The sequence below is a fragment of the Aotus nancymaae genome, unplaced genomic scaffold, assembly GCF_030222135.1.
Source record: "Aotus nancymaae isolate 86718 unplaced genomic scaffold, 86718_ANA_hifiasm-v0.15.2.pri h1tg000036l, whole genome shotgun sequence".
Taxonomy (NCBI): Eukaryota; Metazoa; Chordata; class Mammalia; order Primates; family Aotidae; genus Aotus; species Aotus nancymaae.
Window position 1 is genome coordinate 28,478,387 of NW_026988450.1, and position 23,163 is coordinate 28,501,549.

Sequence of the window (23,163 nt, forward strand, 5' to 3'; positions counted from 1 at the left end):
TAACCTGAGAACATAGGATACAGATAAGGTTTTCACTTATTCAACACACCTTTCACTAAATATCCTCGATGTATTAGGGCCTACTTAGAAACCTTATGAAGGAGGACTATTTCGTACCATCATACAGCACATTGTTTAGTGGGGCTATATAGATTTAAAAGTTAATTATGTTGTGGTAACTACAATGATGGCTAAATATGGCCAGCCTTTATAGTGATTATTATGTTTTTGACACTATTCTAAATATTTTATATGAACTACTCCTTTTAATCTTGAAAACACTCTTAAAAAGGAGAAGTTGTTATGATTCCCACTATACATGTGAGAAACTGAAGCACAGAGGTTATGTAATTTGTCCAAAGTCATACAATTGGCAATGCAAGAGCCAATATTGAAGCCCAAGCAGTGTGACTCCAGAGTCCATGCCAGTGAACACAAAACTGAATTCCTCTATGATAGAATTATGTGTAGAATAGTGTGTGTGTATGTGTGTGTGTGTTACGAAATTTGTTGTCAATATTAAGTTGGAGCTGTACAATATCAAAGTTTATTGTTCCAGTAGACAATTAGAAATGTTGGCTTAGAGGTTGGAAAATAGATGAAAGCTAAAGGCATAGTTGAAATCTGCACATAATTAAAGCTATGGGAGTATATCTCCAAGGGATAGTATTTTTTTTCCACAATTAGAAGGTCATAGCTGTGGGACCCCACACATAAGGGATATACGAACAACATGAAAGAGCAGGAATGGTCAGAAGGTTGCCAGACTGTGTGGAGAGTAGAATATACAGATATCAGAATAGCATTTCTTGAAAGAGGGAGATACAATGAACAGTGCCAAGTGCTGCAGTAAAGTTATGTAGGACTGAATATAGATGGTTGAATTTAGCAATTGGAAGGTTATTACTGGTTTTAATGAGAATAGTTTTTGTTGTTTGATAGTGAAGGTAGCCACATTTAAGAGGCTGAGAATGAAAGGTCATGCACAGAGGGATTTATACTTTTTGTTTGAAGAAGGCAGATTCCAGAACAAAGGAAGTTACAGTCTGTTAATGCCAGATTATCAAACAGAATTTGGAAATAGTGTGGAGGAGGAAGAAAACAGAGAGATCATTTGCAAATACCATTCTTAGAAAGCAGCTAAAGGAATAAGTCAGCCCACATATAAAAGGTGGTCAATCACAGTGCTTATAGCTTTTACTTCAGCTTCATTACACAGCACTTCACAAATGCATCCATAATATACCTTATCCATTCACTCATTCGTTTGTTCAGTAAACATTAAGCACTTGGAAAGCACTATTCATGCAGACTTCATGCATGTACAAGTGTTGGCATGTGTTCAGGAGAATGGAGGAGGAAAAGGGTGGTAGGAGAGACAGCTGACCTGAAAGCTTGCCCGGCATGATGATCAACATCATAAAGCCAGGGAGAGCCGGGCAATCCTGTTCATTAAACTGTGTAAAGTGCAATGGGCCTAGAGTATTTGGGGGTTGATAAGTAACATTGTCATTATTGACAGAAGACATGAAAGCCAAAATCAAGAGCTGAGGATAAAGATGTAGTTTTGTATTAGATTTTATTTCTTAAAATTTAAAAACTGTATATTTATATTAAAAAGTAAAAAATAAGAGCTAGCAATACTAATATCATATTCTGCTTCTCTCTTTGAAAAAATGCCTAATCATCATATTGATGAATGCAGAATGCCTATCCCATACAGAAATTATTTTATTAGCAAATTTTCTTTTTCTCAAGCTAATATCTTAATATTTTATATTTTTTATTCTTTTTGTCATTGATAATAGCTGTCCACCATGCATGCAGATGGCATTGACCGAATATAGTTTCCCATACAATACTGTTGATAGAGATGGTTCAAGGAATAGAAGATTTCTTTTTGGATCTTGACTCAGCTCATGTGATATAATTACTTCTAAAACAAATTTACTATCATGCAACAGAGAAACAGACTAAACTGCAATAAAAATAGATCTATGAACCTTTCATAATCACAGTTTTTCTGGGAAGACCATTGGAAAGATTTTTTTCAATGTCATAAGAGAAAGTGAAATGAATGGGAGTCAGGAAAAGGCTAGGCAAGGAGATGGAGGGAGAAGAAATGAACAGAACATACTGGTAAGAGGAGCTGCAGAGTGAGAACCTCTGTTACAACTTTTCAGGAGTGCCTGTTTGAATAAACACAGACTGCCTATATTGTTTCTGGTTTTCCTATTATGGCAGATGGTATAGAAAGTGTTAATTTCATGTAGATTAAAACTTGAGACACCAAACATCATTGTTTCATTTTCCTGTGATGCCCCTTGCCCGATAAAGAAAGAAAACATAGCTATTCATCATTTGCTGTAAGACAGTCAGCACCAAAAAAAAAAAAAAAAAAAAAAAAAAAAACAGAATTAATACAGACTTTTTAGTTTCTGGTGGAAAACGTGTATGGATGTGTGTGGCTGAGAAATGGGAAGATTCCCTGAAAAATACGGAGGGGAAGGGAGACCGACCTGTTGTTTGAGGGAGGTCATCTTACAAGCTGGTAAGATGTAAGACGGTGTTTCAGGGTGCACCCATGCTTGGTGAGAAGTTATCACAGAATTTGGGGTGTGTGTCCCTGTGATTTGGGGGACACGTGACAGACACTAACTTCTAGACAGGTTGGTTTGTTGGTAACTAAGTAAGGAGGCCACACTGGGAGCCAGTCTCAACCGCACCAATGATGGATGACGGAGGGAGATGTCTTGAGATGATCTCACTCAGAGTGAGGGGAATGCTTCAAAAGGAGCCTGGGAACAGATTTCCAGATGCAGAAGTGAAAGGTGATGGGCTGTTGTAAGCTGCTAGCCAGCCTGTAGGAGGCATTTTCACCTCCAGGAAACTGTAATCGGAGGTCCCCACTGATGACAGACAATTCTGAGAAATCCACAAAAGCACCTTGTGAGAGAAAGAGCCAGAAGACCAAATTAAAATCCTGCCAGTCTCTTAGTATCTTTGCTGTCTCCTATCCTCTCCCTGTCACCCCAATTTGCTCATTCTGAAGGGGCCAGAAACTAGAGCAAGTATGGAAGAAACAACAAGCCAGTACCTCCCACCTAAGACAGGCCCAAGCTAAGGAGTTCAGATGTTTTTAATTGGCAGAAAGTTGAGTTTTAATGTTGGACTTTGCTGGTCATATTAATAATTATTTATTATGTAGTAGCTAGTGTTAACAGGAATGGTAAGTGAAAACACAGTTGCGTTCTGTTAGTATCCTACCAAGTCCACTTCGTTCCAAAAGACAGTAAGTCAGTATTATATGATCTCACTAGGTACCTTATCTCACTGATGTCTAAAAGGTAATGAGTAATACAACGGAAAGGCTTTCAAATTATTTAAAAGAAAAAGAGATGGAGATTGGAGTTTGAGCATCAGATCTCTTTATTGGCCATGATGCCTCTCTAAGCCTTACTTTTCTCATATGCAAAGTGAAATCATAATTGCTTATTTCACCGAGCCTCTTTAATTCCTAGTTTTTAGATTATGTTTTCTATTTAATGTACTAAAATGTGTGAGAAAAAATGTGTATTTCTCTCTGTGATGCCATTTTCGATTGTGTGTCTTCAGTTCTCTGGTCTTATTCATTAATTTCACTTGTAGTCTCTCTATGTGCCCTCTTTATCTGTGAATCTATTTTATTTCTGTTTAGTGAAATTGGACCATATTTCTTCATTGTACCCTCTTTCTTCATGTGTCATTTTTCATTTCTTTGAGTTCCTGACTTTTAAAAACTATAACAACTTAGCCATTTAACAAGACATTCTCAAAATGACAAATGGTGTGTGTATACATAGTAATATATATGTGAATATATATATATATAATTTTATTAATGTCTAAACTACTAGCATTATATCCATCTATCTCCAGCCATCTCTTCCCTCCCCCCAACCTCTGCTCTTTCCCTGTCTTTCTTCCCATCTCTCTCTCTCTCTCTCTCTCTGTCCTTCCGAATTCTTGACCCCTTCAATATTTAATATCACCTTCAAAAGGTGATTTGGAAAGATCTGCTTTCCTCAGTCTCTTCTTTACCTACTTCTTTTCACCAAATTTTCTTTTTTCTCCTCCTTCAAAATGATTTTGTAATCTGTCTACCCTCTCAACTCACTGTGCTACTTTTTATATTTTACCTAAATTATTACCTAAAATCATAATGTACACACTCATCTCCAGGCTTGCATGCTCCGATCTGTACTGCTAACTGTTAACTTTCTAGAGTGAACACATGATTCTCTCATTTCCTGATTTAAAACCTTCATATTTTTCCATGTTATATTTAGGACAATGTCCAGGTTTCGACTTAGCATAGCACTTGAGGCTGTTTATAATATGCCATAATTTGCCTTTCCTGTGCCACCTCTGGTGCTCTCTACTCTGGTCAGACTGTTTTGCTCCTGTTTTCCACGCATGTCATGAAGCTTCATACCTCTCAGCTTCTGCTCATAAAGCTCCTTCTGCCCAGATTATTCCTTCCATTCTTATCTAGTTGTCAATTCTCGTTCCTCACATTCTGTTCAAACATCAAATATTAAATACCCTTTCTATGCAGCTTTTCACAGAGCTGTAAACAAAATTATTATTAATCACCCGCATTGTGCTTCCCTCTACTCTCCCAGTCCTCATTATTTTAAAGTTAGTAGTCCTTGTGATCTCCCAGAGATAATCAGGGCCTAAGAGCTGAAAATATGTTTTTTCATACTTTTAAACTCTCATAGACAAAGCAAATGACAAATGTTAATTACTAAAATGGGTGGTAATGTATTTTCAGTATCAGACAAATGTATGCATGAGGGTTTTACATGCAGTAAAAAAAACTTAATTGCAATATTACATTGTAATTTTCCAGAAGATACTTGCTTTATTTATTGTAGGTTCTTTGATGTCTAGAGCTGTGCTTGGCCCTGCAGATGCTCAAGAACTCTTTGTTGACCTGCAAAATAAATTAATGAATGAAGAAACAACTCTGTAAGAAATGGACTATCATGATTTCCATAGCACAAATATGGAGCATGAAGCAAATGGAGTCAAGGGATTTGATTGTTACTCCTAAAGTATGTGGTAGTTGAGAGCATAAGTGCTAACACCATAGTCAATGCTTCTAAAACATTAATACAACACTGTTTTATCCAGCTGGACGGGGAAATGGCAGTTACTTTAGAAGTGAACTTTGGAAAGGTGGCAGCGCAGAAATTAGTCCCTACACAGAGCCAACCAAAAAGCAAGCAACGAAAGACACCACCACCACCGCCACCATTTTAATCTGAAATGAGATTTAAATGCTGCAAGAATTTTTAAGTGAATTTAATTATTACCAGTAGAAATAAAAAATTAGAAGAGTAAGTAGGATTTCAGAACCGCCCCCCCTCCACTTCAATCCACACACACACCCCAAGGGATGGTGCTTTAATGCTCAGAGCCTGCTGACCAGCGTCTGTTGCCAGTTAAAGGCTGGGCTTTATCATTGGAAGCAGTTGTTGTTCTTTCTATTGCAATGAAAAATATTAAGTTGTATTTTAGACACATAGAAAAAAATGAACAAAAAGACATTTAACTATGTCTTCAAATATTTCACTCTATTATATCCCTCACATACTAGGATTTCCAAGAGAACTGGTAGAAATACTGCTTTAAAATATTATCTTAAAAATGTAAAGCCTATCTCTCACTATTAGAGGTATTTAAAGTTTGCAAAGTTGTGTGCTATGGGAAAGAGATTTGTTTTAAATTTATTAAAAGATAAAAAGTCTAGTTAATTATCAATAAAGCTCTCTCAGTGAAAATCCAAAGTAACAAGAGATAATAAACTGCTTAGATACTGAAGATTTAAAAAATTTTTGAGAGACACCAATTTTGTCATTCTCCTTTTAACTCACTTGTGCCTTCAATGGCATAGAAGAATGTTTAAGAATCCAGCTCCAGCCTCAGGCTGCCTTAGTTCACATTATGGGTCATACACACGATAACTACAGTATCTTGGGCAAGTTACTTAATCTCTTTGTGCCTCAGTTTACACATATGTGTAGAGGTAACAGTAGAACCTCCTAATGTCATTATAAGGATTCAACAAGTTAGAATTCAAAACACTTAGAATATTGCCTGTCATGTGAAACCAGCTAATTGTTATTAATTGTTATTATTTGTAGAGAAGGGGAATTGAGCAAAAAAAAGTGTAGTTCTTATGACAATCTAGATCTCAATGTCTTCATTTACCCATTGGATTTGATTACGTGTTAGTAAGTGAAGTATGAGCCTATTAGCTGGGCACTGTGGAAGGCAGTGGGCATGTAAGAATGAGCAGGGAATGGGCTTTGTCCTCAAATGACAAGCCATACAGACTCAACAACCTGTAATAACATGCACACCCAAAGCGGATGCATTTTAAATTGTTTGTAAAAGCCCCCATGAAATTCTATCAGTTGACATGAAAATAGCCTTCCATTAATTTGAGAGAATTCACATCTCTTTCCTCCCCGCTTCATAGCAGCCACTGCAGCAGAGAGAACATGAATTTATCCCTCCTTTCATTATTTTTCCTTACTTCACATCTGTAGAAAGAGGGGACACTTAGATCTCTGAAAAAAGATTCTGAAAGTACTTACGAAATAGTCCTTAAATAAAAACTTCCGTTAATTCAGAGCAAAAGGGAGTTGTTTCTGCAAACTTCCAGCAAAGCAGGTTGGTAAGCAGATAATCTCTTCTACCCAGTGCCATCAATCTGCCCATTTAAGCTTGGAAAGATTGATGTGTGTTGTCCCTTCCCATTTGGGAATGCTATGATTTACTTCTTTACGCTTGCAAGACTAGCCCAACCTGGTGAAAACACCACTATGATTATCTCAATAGTGCTGAGTCAGATTAGGCTTTTTGGTAAGGGCTGTTGGAGTCTGTCAAAGGAGTAACTTTCTCTTACTTGACAGCACAGAGGTAGAATTTGGTGCCTTGAGTCCTAGTAATAGGGTTTTAAAAAATTATTTTTTTATTTTTATTTTTTAGGAACGGAGTCATGCTAAGTTGGCCAGGCTGGCCTCCAACTCCTGGCTTCAAGCAATCCTAACACCTTGGCCTCCCAAAGTGCTAAGATTACAGGCATGAGCCACTGTGCCTGGCCCCAAGGCATAGGGTTTTAATGACGTTGTATGTTCTTCTGTAATGGGCCAGCACTTAAGAATGTTTCATTTGAGCATGAATGAGAAACGTGGAACTTTAATATCAGTGACATAATTTTTACAGATCATGCCAACTATGTTTTCATGTTATACTTAAGATATATATTAGACCTGCTTTTGCCTAAATGTTATTTCCCCCTCTCTACATCAGTGGAACTATTATTGTTCTAGCACTGTGTGACGTTGTAATTTTACACAGTACCATAATTATTGTATATTTCCGTGAATTTTAAACTTGTCTTTGCAGAATGGGGACAAAGAGGACACTAAAGCAAAATACACAAAGGACATCCTAAATTCTCCTTCACCCTCAAAATAATATAATCACCCATTAGTTCTCCATAAAAATTCATTCAGCAGAGCAGGGAGAAGTCTGGCATTTCATATTTAGCTACCTCTGAGAATATGCTAAAAGCTTTTTCTCAGACACACTGTCATTTCTAAAAATGTCAGGCTTACAGACATGACATGCTCCAGAAACTCTCTTTAATTTGAATAATAACTAACAGCCTGTCACATGCTAAGCCATTGGAACTATTTGCTACTCAGTTCTGCAGTAAAGAAAACAACAAGCTCTTCCCAAGCTTCTTCTACTTTCCTCCCCACCTCCCACCAACAAAACATTCTATTTTCTATCACACAAAAAATTATGAGTATTTCAAGTCTCCTATGATACATTATTATGTGTTGTTTTATTCCCGTTATTATAGGCTGCTTCTGCCTTATTCCTTAATAACAGCTTCTTATTGGATGCATAATTTTGTGTCTCTCTTCGGAGAAAGCATGAAATAACTGTATTAATATTTATTTTATAAAGGAAAACAAGATATCAAGGAGAGGCTACATTAGCATTTCGTGTGGGTAATGTGAAGAATCTTATGTGTGTTTCATCAACTGCCATGAAGGTTTGATATTTTCCTTATTATGGATTCTGGGAAACACTGTCTTGAAGATAAGAGGCACCCTCTTTCTTTCAGGAAATGAGAACTCAATAAGGAACAATATTGATCCGAGTCATGCTTCTGGGAATTGTAAGGCTTTATGCCCTTCATTAAACATGGTCAGCGGGGGTCTAGATACTCCTGAGTTACAGGCAATTATATATGAGTGGTTTCATTTACCACTAAACAGTAGGTGCCTGATAGTTTAGGAAAGTTTCCTTGATATTGGGTGCCAAGTCTTCATTTAAATTCCTTCAGTATCTTCGGTGACTACCTAAGCAGCTTCTTCTACCCCATTGCCTGTAAGCAAAGCCTGACTCTTGGAAAAAGGTGAACTACCACAGCAGGATAGACATTGGTGGCAGACAGTATTCATAGACCCAACAGGCATTTTCAAAAGGCACTTGGAAGGATGTTGCTGTGGCCAATGAGATATTCTAACCTGGTAGTTTAAATGTAGGGTGAGTGATGCAGAGGACTGGGGACAGGGAAGATGCTATTTCAGGGAGAGTGCGTGACAGCATCAGACCTTCTGAGGTCCAAGGTCTGATTACATTGTGACAGTGGTGGCCACAACAACGTTCGTGCCAGACTAATATGAGACCTGATTTTGGTGGTGATTCTGGTCATTTAGTGTATTTTAGTTTCTAACACTCATCCAAGCCTGAAAATTCATTTACCTCATGAATTCTGGAAAAGCCAATATGCATATCACACATACATTTTCTGCTAAAAGAATATTACAAAAGGTTCGCGTAGGTCTAATCACCTGTGCTGGTTCTTTTTTTTTTTTTCTTTTTTAATTTCTGATCTGTCACAGATGGATCCCTTTATTACATTAAGAAAAAAAATTAGAAAAATAGAGTTAAAAAAATAAGCTCTAGTTTTTAAAACCAGATTCATTAAGCTTAAAATTAAATGTTATGGTAATCTTCAATGGCAATAAAAGTTTCTAAATGGTTAATCTCAATTTCTGTGCTTTTCTTATTTTCAAGCAGAAATAAGCAGTTCGTGCACTGGCAGACCACAATTCGATTAGTACTGTGGTAATAAATCAAAATTTAACTCTGCCTGAAACATACTTTTAAGAAAGAGAGGAATAGAGAGAGTGGGGAGGAGGATAAAAGGTAAAAACAGGAAGACAGAAAGCTGAAGAACCATAAAGATTAAGGAAGGTGAAGACTTGAACCGAAACTAGAACAGACATTGCCATAGGCACCTTAGACAAAAGCGTATATCGGTGCCCTAATGAGAATTTTGAGCCTGTGATTGTGCAGTTGCATTTAGAAAGTTGTGTCTACATCTTTGCAATGCTACTTGGATGGTCCAAAATGTATTTTGTGTTTCACTGACAATTGGCATATGACTTTATTTCAGACAACTACTTCTAGCCACCTCAAATTTCCTCCCAAGTATTTCTGGGAGTCCCAAGCTTGTACCTCCCTTGAACTCATGGTCAAAATCAGAAATGATGGGATATTTCCATCAGAAGTGTATTTGCATGAGGAGAAAAAGATTCTTGGGAGAGAAGCTATCCCAACACAAACCTGAGCAGGCAACCAAATCTCGGATGGGCAGAACTAATGAAGCTGAGAACAGTTGCGACTGTCACTTGCTTAGGCCGAGATGATTGTCTGAGTCCTACAATAAAAGATAACTGTATATAAAAGTTAAAAAAGATCTATTTTACTAGAAAACACAAGTTACTGGGATATAAACTACAGAGTTTTTTTCCCTCTCTAAGAGAAGAGAAGGAGTGTATTCTCTCCAACTTTGCCCAACAGAATGCTGCATAATTTTGGCCACACGAGAGATGTCTACTAAATGTAGAGTACCCTGCACTGTGGGTCCAGCAATGTCCAAGAGAGGAGAGAAAAGTGCTCAGATTAATGGTACACCTGCCCAAGATGGGGAATGCCTGTTGAGATAGTGTCTTAGTGGATGGAACAATAGCCAGAGAAATGAATTTGAGAGGCAGAAGAGAAAAAAAGAAAAAGATAATTGAGACTTTTGGGAGCTTACAAGACTTGTTTGTAAACCCATTTTAGCAACCCATCAGGATTTCAAAAATAAATAAGTAGAGTGAGGAGAAGTCATGGTTTTTGGTTTCAGTGCTTCCAAAACACATCTTGTGTTTCCTTTTCAAAGTCTTGTATTGGAATACTTGATATTATTTAAAAGAAGCCTTTGGATTTCATAGAACCCACTGATATACATAGTCAACATCTCATGTACAGGGCAGAAATACTAGGGAAGCAATACCATGGGACAATTCCAAATCTACACTAGGAGTGAGACAGTTTTGGGTATGCCTGATGAGCTAGTGTGATGGTTTCCAGGAGGCAATTTTCATGAGATGTTTTGTTGTTGCTGTTGTCTTGGAAAAGAGACAGTGAAGAGGAAAGAAAGTGGAGAGGGTCGTGTTGCCTTTTCAGGTATTGATTCATTTTATTATTGCTTGAGCTAAATGTTGAGAGAAGCAAAATAAAAAGATGCTATTATTTTTGAGGGATTCTGTGAAGATAGGCAGTGATAGGATCATATGTCCTTGCCCAGTGATAATTGTGAACCAGAGGCAAGAAGAAACAATTAACTCCCAGTAAGGCCAGAGTGTAGAGCTGACTCTGGGATGTGCTGGGAAACCTTGGTGTGTGCTCAAGAGATCATGCCCATTTACTTGTTTATGAAATTAAAGTGAAAATGATACTACTAGTCTGTACTGTCTCTGATTTCTCATATCTTAAAGTTATCATCTTCATACATTTTAAATCTAAACATAAGAGCAATCTGTATACACTACCTGTAATCTGAGCTATGTGCCTTCTAAAACATTAGATTGCTTTTAATTCGTATGTTTCAAAATAATAAATCCAGAATAACAGAAATATTTTATAGAAAAGTAGATATATTGAGAACTGAGTCTGTAAACGTGGAAAAACAATTTCAGATGATCAACAACCCAACGAAATAGCAAACATTTCACAAAGGAGAATTTCGGAAGTGGAAGTTGGGAACAGAATAAATAGTTTGGCACTAAAATGGCATGTTATGTAAGAATTAGGGTACATTGTGCCAGGTAACCAATGTGAATGGAAAATAATATTTAAATTTGTCCTACTGTTTCCTTTTTGTGTTACAATTCAGATTGAAATGTGCCTCAAAGCAGGACAGCATTGATTATCTCACTACCTACTTGCTGTTGTTCCTGTTGATCTGTTTTTTTATAAGTGTATCTCCATGTGCACTATTAACATTTTGACTCAGACAATTCTTCACTGCACAGGACCGTATGTGGCAGGTTATATTGCATTTCAGGCCCCAGAATGCTAAAAACCAAAATAAAACCCTAGCTATTAGGATGATCAAAATATTTTCTCACAGATTCCCAAATACTCCTTTGGAGAAACATTTATTTCTCCCTTATTTATCACACCCAGTCCTCTTTAAGATGCCGTTTATGAGTCTGCAAGTGAAGCTATTTAATATTTATTGAGCACTTACTCTATGTCAACACTGTGCTAAGACCTATACTGAAATAATTTCATTTATTTTTCTCAGAAAACTATGAATTTCATACTATTATTTTCTTTATCTTACAATTGGGAAAACTAAGCTTAGGGACATTAAATTGCTTAAATCCACAGAGCTGGCTAAATGTTCTGTTTTTACATCTGAATACAGACTGTCAGTCTTCACCTGTAGAGTGATCTTTAAAGGGCAGTTTGTTCATGAAAAATTAGTGGGACAGATAAGGGCTGGAAAGGGAAAAGCGTCCAAACATTCTTTTCAGCTGTTCCTTCATTGTACATAGGCCTTGACCAAAATGTGTGCTTTTGAATACTCTGGGGGAATGGGCAGCACAACTATACAGAATAGAAACATAATAAACATCACTTCAATAAGGTAAGCAAAGCTAATTATCAGCAGTTAGATCAGGTTGATAGTATATACCTAATATATATGATGTTATGTGAATAGCACTTTACTTCTGGGTTCTTCCACCAAACCTGTGACTCCAGTCTAATCGTGAGAAATATATCAGATAAATTCCAACCGAAGGACATTCTACAAGCTACCTGACCAGTATTCTCCTAAACCCAAGGTCATCAAAGACAAGGAAAGCATGAGGAACTGCTGCATCCAAGAGGAGCTTAAGGAGACATGGCAGCTAAATGCAATGTGATATCCTGGAAAAGGATGTTAGATCAAAACCATTAAAATAGTAAGGACTCTAGTTGGTAATGATTTATCAATATTTGTTCATTGACCCGATTACACTGGGGTCGCACAGCTGTCTGTCTGTGTGTGTGTGTGTGTGTGCGTGTGCGTATGTGTATAATATTGCCTTTCTAAAATCGAAAATATTTGGAACTCCAAAACTCATTTTTTTCCAAGGGTGTTCATCTAGTAATTGTGGAATTTTGGAATCTATCCCATAGGGTTTTGTGAGAATTACATGAGATAATTCACATGACAGACTTAAGCCCTATTACATGGCATAATAAACATCAAAAATATATGTCTTTAGACATATATATGTCTATAACAGTAATGTTATAATTGTTATTATCAGTTACATTTCCTAACATTCCATGAATCAAACAAATTTTCTTCCCTGTATCCTGAAATACTAGGAGGTCTCAGCTATTTGGAGAAGTCGGAGGAGTTCTAGTACCCCAAACCAAGAAACATACTTTTCTAGTGAGGACCCATGCCCCTAATTACATACACTTTCATTATGTGGTCATTAGAGAGAAACTGGCTTGTATCCATGCGTTTAAGATCTTATGCTATTGATTGGATCTGTGCAAGAATGTGATTGACTGGTTGAATCGTGTTGAGTAGACAGATGTCCCAAATCTGTGGCTTAATTTTTTAAATTTTTAAATTTTGTAACTTTAAAACTTTTTTTCTGGGTACATAGTAGGTATATATATTTATGGAGTATATGGGATATTTTGATGCAGGCATACAATCTTTTAGTTATTTTTAAATGTACAATTAAATTATTATTAACTAAAGTCATCCTGTTGTGCTATCAAATACTAGATCTTGTTTATTCTAACTGTTTTTTGTACCCATTAACCATTCCCACCTCCCCAGCCCTACTCTTCCCCAACTACCCCTCCCAACCTCTGATAGCTATCATTCTACTCTCTATCTTTAGGAGTTCAATTGTTTTAATTTTTAGTTCCTAAGAATAAGTGAGAACATGCGATGCTTGGCTTTCTTTGCCTGGCTTTTTCCACTTTGCATCATGACCTCCAGTTCCATTCATGTTGTTGCAAATGACAGAATCTCATTATTTTCAATGGCTGAATAGTAGTACTCTATTGTGTATATGTACCACACTGTCTTTTTTAAAAAATTACTTTTCCATAAGTTATTGAGCTACGTATGGTATTTGGTGACATAAGTTCTTTAGTGGAGATGTGTGAGCTCCTGGTGTACCCATCACCCGAGCAGTATATGCTGCCCCGTATTTGTTGTCTTTTATCCCTCTCCCCCAACCCACTCTTCCCCACAAGTCTCCAAAGTCTACTGTATCATTCTTTTTTTTTTTTCTTTAAGATGGAGTCTTGCTTTCTTGTTCAGGCTGGAGTGTGCAGTGGCACGATCTCGCCTCACTGCAAACTCCACCTCCTGGGTTCAAGAAATTCTCCTGTCTCAGCCTGCCGAGTACTGTATTATTCTTAAGTCTTTGCATCCTCATAGCATAGCTCCCACATATCAGTGGGAAACTCAGGAATGGAAAACCACCCTGTCTTTATCCATTCATCTGTTGATAGACACTTACGTTGCTTCCAAATGTTGGCTATTGTGAATAATGCTGCAATAAAATGGGAGTGCAGATATCTCTTAAATATACTGATTTTCTTTCTTTTGAGTATATCTCTAGCAGTTGGATCACTGGATTATATAGTAGCTCTATTTTTAGTTTTCTTGAGAAACCACTAAACTGTTCTCCATAGTGGTTGTACTAATTTACATTCTCAGCAACAGCATATGAGGATTCCCTTTTCTCCACATCCTCACCAGCATTTGTTATTGCCTGTCTTTTGGATGAAAGCCCTTTTAACTGAGGTGAGATGATACCTCACTGCAGTTTTGATTTGATGATCAATCATGAAAGAAATGTTGAGAAGCTTTACATATGCCATTTGCCATTTTATGTTTTCTTTTGAGAAATGTCTATTAAGATTTTTTGCCCATTTTTAAATTGGTTTATTAGATTTTTTTCCCCCATAGAATTGCTTTAACTCCTTATGTGTTCTGGTTACTAATCTCTGGTCAGATGGATAGTTTGCAAATATTTTCTGCTATTCTGTGGGTTGTCTCTTCACTTTGTTCATTATATTCTTCACTGTGCAGAAGCTTTTTAACTTGTTGTGAAACCATTTGTCCATTTTTGTTTGGATTGCCTGTGCTTATGGGGTATTACTCAAGAAATCTTTGCTCAGTTCAATGTCCTGGAGAGTTTCTCCCAAGTTTTCTCACAGTCGTTTTATACTTTTACATCTTAGATTTAAGTCTTTAATCCATTTTCATTCGAAATTTATATATGGTGAAAGATGAGGGTGTAGTTTCATTCTTCTGCATATGGATATCCAGTCTTCCCAGGACCATTTACTGAAAAGACTGTTCTTTCTGCAATGGATGTTTTTGGCACCTTTGTCAAAGATGAGTTCACTATAAATGTATGGAGCTTCTGGGTTCTCTATTCTGTTCCATTGGTCTATTTGTCTGTTTTTATGCTAGTACCATGCTGTATGGATTACCACAGCTCTGTAGTATAATTTGAAGTCAGGTAATCTAGTTCCTTCTATTTTGTTCTTTTTGCTCAGTATAGCTTTGACTATTCTGTGTGACTTAATTTCTATATCACAAATTGTGCTTTCTCCAAGATTTTAATGTGCTTTGAAGCATACTTATTCTCAATCTGTGAGGAATCAGGCATATCATTGTCATCAGAACTTTACAGCTCTTGTTTTAAATGATACAATTATGCGCTAAGAACTTTTCTTTCCCACAAGAGTCACAAGAGAACAGAAAGTGGAATCAATTCATCTCTAGATCATCACCTTGTTTTGGCGGTGATCCAGGTGGCACCACATTTATTTTCATGTAGAGATAACCAAACACAATGAGGACATACACATTGTTGTCCCTTTTTTTTGGACCTGACTCAGATGCTTCCTTTTTTCCTGTTTGTAAGCCCTGGTATTCAGGAGGACTTGATATTGACCCAACATCCGCAGTTATGGTTCATTGCCAAGAGTGGCCTGACTAGGGGACATATTTTCCGCATGTTTTTGACTGAACCTGGCAGTCTTAGTGCATGTGATTCTTCCTGCTCTGAAAACAAAATTCCTTTATTATGACTGTCTTTTCTTTCTTCTCTTGTGTTGATTGCCTTTCCACTACTTTTACTGGTCTTACTATCTTTCCCTTATCGTTAAGTCATGTTTTGATTTCAGAGGTTTCTCCATTTGGGAGAGAGCCATTGTTGTGTGATGGAAGCAAACACTCCAAAGACAGCTTAGATCATTATTTCTTGAGAGAGGAAGTCTTCAAAGGCACACATGTTGCTGTTGACTTTGTTCCTTAAGCCTACTAAATTAGAGAAGATCTACTTTACCATTTATAAACCTGTGTTCTTCATATTATTTCCTTAAGAGGAAACTCTTAAAAGATCTACATTTCTGTCCATTTGTCTTACAAAAAGAATTGTTTTAAAAAGCAAATGCCATATAACATAATTACTAAAAAAAAACCCCTATATGCTGATATTTCAAAAATTTTATTGGTTTTAAGACAGGATTCAAAATGGATTACCAAAAGCAATTTTCGGTTCCAGTAGAGCTTCAGCTTGTATTGGCTGTGTGTGTGTATTATTGTGATACAGAGGTCATGCGTCTTGCAGGCGAATACGATGGCCATGTCTGAAATGAATGTAGCTGTGCGTAGCTGTAATGGATTCAGCCAGTTGTACATGGAAACAGAGGAAGAAGCAACTACATGATTTAGTCTCAGTTCAATATCCTTAGCTCTCCCATGTGATTTCATGTCTTTTAAGTCCTGCTCTATTTGATAGTTGGGAGCATGAAATTCTGCTCAGTAGAATTTAACATAAAGCTTTGGCCTCTGTTACAAGGTATGTATGTTGTGTGTGATTGTGGGATCTGAAAAAGTTTTAAAGAGTAGGAGAAATAACTAGGAAGGTGTGTGGGTCTGAGGTAGGTAGAGGTGGCATTACTAGGAGGAAAGAATGAAATGATGAAAGGAAACCTGGGGACTATAAATGCATTACTGCTTATTTTACAGCATTGCATGGATCTTTACCTCTCCTGAAATCATCTTTGTCATCTGGCAAAATTGATCCGTTCACACTTCCAGTTTAAAAAAGAAAAGAAAAGTAAAAAAGGAAGTTACCATAAACCATCTTTAAAAGCCATTTCTAAAGGTGTAGCTTATTTCTTTTAAAGAAAGAAGAAGAGAGTTACATGTATAAGTGGACAGGAAGTCTTAAATGCATTCAGAACGGTACTGATAATTAAACTTGAGTATAGCCTTCAGTGTGTGACTTGTAACCATCATTATTTTTGGTACATCTGGAACTACTTCACTGATCTGATGTTAACTGTTCACTATTTACTTTCTGCTCCCTTTTGAGTAAAAAAAGGATCTTAGCCCTTTCCCTGCTCTGACCTTAGCTTCCAGTACAAACAAGACTACACATGAAAGAGGATTTCTCTAAAAGAAAGAACTGTTGTCACTGCTACAGTTGCAAAAATAGAAATAACGCATTAGTTTATGCAGATAATTCATGTAAAATTGCACCTTAACCTCAGAAATGATTAGAATCAATGATGTTGTTCTTTTAATTTTCCAGATGAATCCTGATATTTATTATACTACATTAATGATCTTTATTCAAGTTTAATGTCAAAAGATTTTTGTCCTGAAATTAAAAAACAACCTATAGCGAACTTTCTAATAAACTAAATTTGGTGATTTGAAAACATTGAAATGTTGCTGTGATCGACAGATTGCTTTACAGGAAGAGAAAATTTGGCCAATGCAAGAGAGAGGTTCTGTGAGCATTTGTTTGTAAGCCAAGCATCTGTTTAGTTGGTTTATTTTTCTTCTTTTTAGATCTATCAAAAAGTAACTCTTCTTTATAAGTGGAAGTTCCAAGGAAACTCTTAAAAGATCTACATTTCTGTCCATTTGTCTTACAAAAAGAATTGTTTTAAAAAGCAAATGCCATATAACATAATTACTAAAAAAAACCCCTAAATGCTGATATTTCAAAAATTTTATTGGTTTTAAGACAGGATTCAAAATGGATTACCAAAAGCAATTTTCGGTTCCAATTATTCTGAAAAGTAGGGATGCCAATATTACCCCCTTTGCTGCCACCTGTTGTTTCATCAAAGAAATGACTCACTTGTAACAGTTTTTTCCTTTAACATAAATTACTCATCAAAATTGTTATTTCCAGTATTAAAATCAGATTATCTTCAGGATTTTTTTTTTTTTTTTTGTACAGAGAATTTTTTTGTCTCTAACAGTTGGCGAAACAGGTTTTCAAGTAGTCATACATGACAGCCAGAGATTTAGATTCTCCCTTTGGCAAATGCAATAGACATTTGAAAAGGTTGAAAAGACAGAAACAAAGAAGCGGATGATTCCTAAACAAGAAGTACATGATACCTGAAAGGGCTTTGTAAACTAAGCTTCATAATGTAAAAGCACTTAGCTTAATAACAACATTCTTAGCCCTGGAAGTAAAATTTAAAATAAAAACTCCTTCTGCCCATACTCCTATACCCTCTAATTGTCGTATATCAGGTATTGAAACTGATAAAAACTGGAAATATAGAGATGAATATAACATGGTCCTTTAAAAATTATTTATTTGTTTGTTTGTTTTTTGAAACAGGGTCTTGCTATATTGTCCAGGGTGGTCTCAAATTCCTGAACTCAAGTGATCCTCCTGCCATGGCCTCCCAAAGTGTTGGGATTACAGGCTTGAGCCACCGCACCTGGCCAGGTCCCTGTTTTTGAGCAATTCAGAAATTAAAAGAAAAGACAGATTAAGTTGAGAGAAGAAAGTCCCTTGTTCATGTTGCAACTGGATGTATTGGTGATGAATTAGGAAATCAAGATAGGAGACTGGTAGTAATTCTGCTATGATAAAAACATCACCAAAAAGGACAGTATTGGTGATAGAAATGGTGAAGAGACTATAAATGGAATAATTGAAAGGCTGAGATTTGGTGACTAAAAGAGTTGAGAGAAAATAGATTATTCCAAGTTCAGAATGAGAGAGATTAGAAAGGGCTGTTGGTTGGCAGGAAAGAAATGGTTCTTTAGCTGTATTTCATTTACCAGAAGACCTATACAACCACTGCAGCTATCTAAAGTATAACCTGTTCCCTCATTCCCCAAAACAGCTAAACCACAATAATAAACAAATAGGAATTATATGACAAACAGTTGAATAGCTCCAAAATAGGTGTAAAAAACATATCTTAAAGTAGGCTCTTACAGTCTATCCATGTTAGATTATGTTTGTCTCTTGCCAAGACGGTATTTACTTTTATTTTAGAAACAATTTTGACTTCAATGCACAGTAGATTAGAATGAAGGTCAAGAAACAATTTCTGGAGGCAAACATGCAGGTAGGGGTAACGGCTGACAATCTAAGTTTCTAAGTATTTTAAGCTTCATTTCTTTGTTTGTTTTTTATTTTGATTTTTTAATTTTCACCTGACTCTATTTCATTCATCTGGACTTAGACTAATATTTCAAGCCAGGAAAGCTCAGTTTCTGAATGTCCTGACACAAGGTGGCCATGATCTATTGGGAAGGGTGCTGTGTCCACTCTGTTTCTAGTGCCAGGTACTGGTGCACTGAATGGCAGCCAACTAGACATTAACTACAGCAACAATGAAAACAATGTAAATGCTCATGTGGCACTGAGTAGGTTAACTGTTCTAAGTGCGTTATGTACTTATTAAATCTTCCCCATCACCCTGTGAGGTAAATGCTCTCAGTACACTGGCTTTACAGATAAGGAATGGGACACAGAGACCACACAGAAAAGCGGTGGATTTAAGATGCAAATCCAGCAGGTCTGGAGCCAGAGCCTGTGCTCTTACCCACATACGCTACAATTTCTCAGTGATGACCACCAGAAAAGACTCCTTCCAAAGTGAATTGGGTTAGTAATTTCAAAGTAATTCAGTTTGCAAGCAAACCTAAAGGCATTAGGTCGAGGGTGGTATTTTGTTTCAAACCACAGTTTCATTTTATGGTGGCAATGGTTTATACCATGTGTTACTTTCTCATAGCTGACATTACACGTAGATACCATAATTCAGTGCATTAACTCATTTCTAAGTAAATGGATTATATATTCATAAAGTGTTACTATGAGTTATTCTTGTCAAATTACTCTCTCATTATCAGTTAATATGCCCTCTGCTTCCCTATTTCTGATTAACCACTGTTACATGGCTTGAGATGGATTTCTCACATACATTTTTTTTTTATTGTTTATTATTTTTTAACCTTTATTTTAGGTTCATGGGTACAAGTGCAGGTTTGACACATTGGCAAACTTTTTTCATGGGGGCTTGTTGTACAGACTATTTCATCACCCAAGTATTAAGCCTAGTACTCATACATTTTAAATGTTAAATTACTCTTCATGAAAGATGATTTGGAAAGTGTCATCTAGTTTTCTTTTGTAATTTTCTTTCTGGAGATTGTAAAAATTTTCTCTTTCTCCTTGTGTGTCTGGAATGTTAACATGCAATGTCAAGGTGTGTGTGTGTGTGTGTGTGTGTGTGTGTGTGTGTGTCCATTAATACAGCCCAGGGCACATTGTCTTTTTTGATCTGAAGACTCAACAAATTGTGGTAACTTCCTCCTCTTTTTTTTTCTTTTTTAATTTTAACTTTGTCTAATGATTCATTTCCTGTCTGTACTCTGGCAGCCCCTTGAAGACACCTATTATATTCTCCTTAGATCTTCCAGATCTGTTCACCTGCCTCGTGTCCTTTCACCTGTAAATTCTAGCTCTGTAGAACTTCACTTTTTGTTGATTTTTTTCCTCTTAATCTTCGAAAAACCCTAAATGGCTTATTAACGTGTCATTGTTTCTTTCCTTTCATTTTAAAAATTTAACTTCTTAAAAAGTAGAAATCATAATTTTTGTTAACTCTAAAAAGTCTTTTTGGAACTGTAATTGTCTCCTTGAAGACCCTCATCTTTTGCTTAAAGATTTTGTTCATCTTTTCTATTAATTTTATTTCTTCTCCTTTCTCTTCTTCTCCTCCTCCTCCTTCTCCTCCTTCTTTTCTCTCTTCTTCTTTCTTCTTTCTTTTCTTATATTTGAGAGACGGTCTGGCTCTGTCACCCAGGATACCATGATCTCAGCTCACTGCAACCTCTGCCTTCTGGACTCAGCTGATCCTTCTACCTCAACCTCCTGAATAGCTGGGAATACAGGTGCAGGCCACCACACCTGGCCAATTTTTGTATTTTCGGTAGAGACAGGGTTTCACCATTTTGCTCAGGCTAATCTGTTACTCCTGGGCTCAAGTGATCCTCCCTCCTCTGCCTCCCAAAGTTCTGGTTATTAGTTGTATTTCAGTGGAAGCTATTTGTTTTTGCTTTTACAGCTTGATTCTCTTCCCTTATATGAATGGATACCAAAATAAGTTATATTTTGCTGTTGTTGTTGTTGTTGTTGTTGTTGTTGGTTTGTAGATATTATTCCTCTTAGTGTTGTAAGTCAGGCTTTTGACTTCTTTCCATAGGGAACATGTGGTTGTTTCTTCCAGGAATAGATTGCTCTCTGCTGACACTAGGATTGAACTGCCTCAGCCTCTTTGGGTGTGCTTGTTGCAGTCTTTTCACTCCCAACTGTGGGAGCAGGAACTTTTCCACTCACCACCATATAATCTGCACCCCCACCCCCACCACAGTTTAGTGCTGTCTGTGGGTTTTGGGCTACTCAAAGACAGTAGGCAGCAAGTGGTCAAGAACATTCTATTTGGGGACCCTAAAGAATTCTGCCATCATATCATTGTCTTACTGTCTTGAATAAAGACAACTTGCAAAATTCAGTAAGAATTCTAAACTATAAAATTTGTTCATAGCTCCAAGTTATATAACGTTCACAAATGTACAAAATACATTAAAGTATCATTTAACTGTGCTTCAAACAATTCAACTCTTCAGCTTGAAGTAATATTTTTGTTTCCCAATGTGCAGAATAAACCTGGAAAGTTCTTTAAAAAGAGAATTTGGCATTGAGTTTTAAGTGATTTTGTAAGAATATTTGTAATTTCAGTTATTGTTAGGCATGGTTCAGGAGATCTAGACTGGATGAAGCACATCTATCCACCACTTATAGTCCCAGAACAAGTCATTTAACCTCAACATAACTTAGTATTTCTCATCTAAAATATATACAATATAAACAAGGTATTGGCTAGTTAGACTTCCAATGTAAAAACAGTATTATAAAGTTATTTGCCTCCACTAAATCAAAAACCACAAGATTTTATGGACCTTTGAAGTTTTGTTTCTTGAATAGTGAAAGTCTGGGATGCTAAAGTGATGAATACCAGGAGCCTATACTATAATGCTGATCTATTTTAAATTTTCAGTCTTGTCTGTGCACATACATACATATAAAGGTGCATGTGAGATATGTGATACTAAGCATGGGACCTTAATAAAAATTACCATCAGGTCAATACTGAGCCAAGAAAACATCACAGAAATCTCTTAGAGGAGAAACTCAAATTTAGGAAAATCCAGTTCAAGCTTGCTCTTTTAGAATACTGTATGGAAGATACTAGGGAGGAACAGATGCTAAAGTTTAAATACATTATAGATTGATAGCTCTAATGCTAGGATTTTTTTTTTTTATCAGATACTTATTTTTCCTTAAAGTTCTGTTTCTATTAGCAGTTTCTATCTGCTTTTGAGTGATTTATTGGAACTAGTTTAATTTCCCCCAGCTGTCACAGATGAGTGGACTAACAGACCTTTGAGAGGTTAACCACAGCCCATTACAATTACTGCTTTTGTATCCAATTAGAGCATCAGGGTCTAGCATGGATGTTGGCATAGAATGAAGTAAGTGACAATCATGCACCTAAAAAAAGGAGGGATGTGTGTGTGTGTGTGTGTGTGTGTGTGTGTGTGTGTGTGTGTTTGGAAATGGGTGGAAGAAAAAAATTGCGCTCTTATTGAAAATCTTGATAGAAATTTAGAAAACAATATACTTTTCTTGTTACTCACCTTTACTGGTAAATATATTGATTTTTCAGAATTTAATCTGTGGTGAATAAATATTGCTATAAAGGCTCCTGATCTTAATAGCTCTAGCCACAGTAGATATTTTCTTCTCAGTAGTGCCAATGGGAAATATGCCTTTGTCAGGTCTTTTCTTACAATTATATGCTATGGCACACACAGAGAAGATAAAACTTGGCCTCTGACCTCCGCAGTTTATGGGTTGGTTTTCTTATTTCTGCATTACTGACTTTTGAAATAGAAGGAATTATTTCCTTTGCGACAATCAATAATTTTAAAAAATCAAATATTGCCCATTTTAGCCTGGGCAATAAAGCAATACTCCTGTTCTCTCTCCCTCTTTCTCTTCCTTATTCTTCCTCTTCTTCATTCTTCTTTATTTTTTTTCCTCTCTTTCTTCCTTAAAAAAAATTGATTAATGCCTTTTCATTACTATATTAACCAGCAGAAGACAGTTTATTGCAACTAATCATTTTGAATAAAGAGATTTTTCTGTAGTCTCTCTACCCCACTTACACACACATTCACACATACAATTTTATTCCCAAGACATTACATCTTTGTTTCCTAACAACTTTGTTTTATTCTGAAATAAACTCAAGTAATTGGATCAGGATATTTCTCAGCAGGGCTAAATTTGTGTTTCTAAATATTGCCAGCTCACT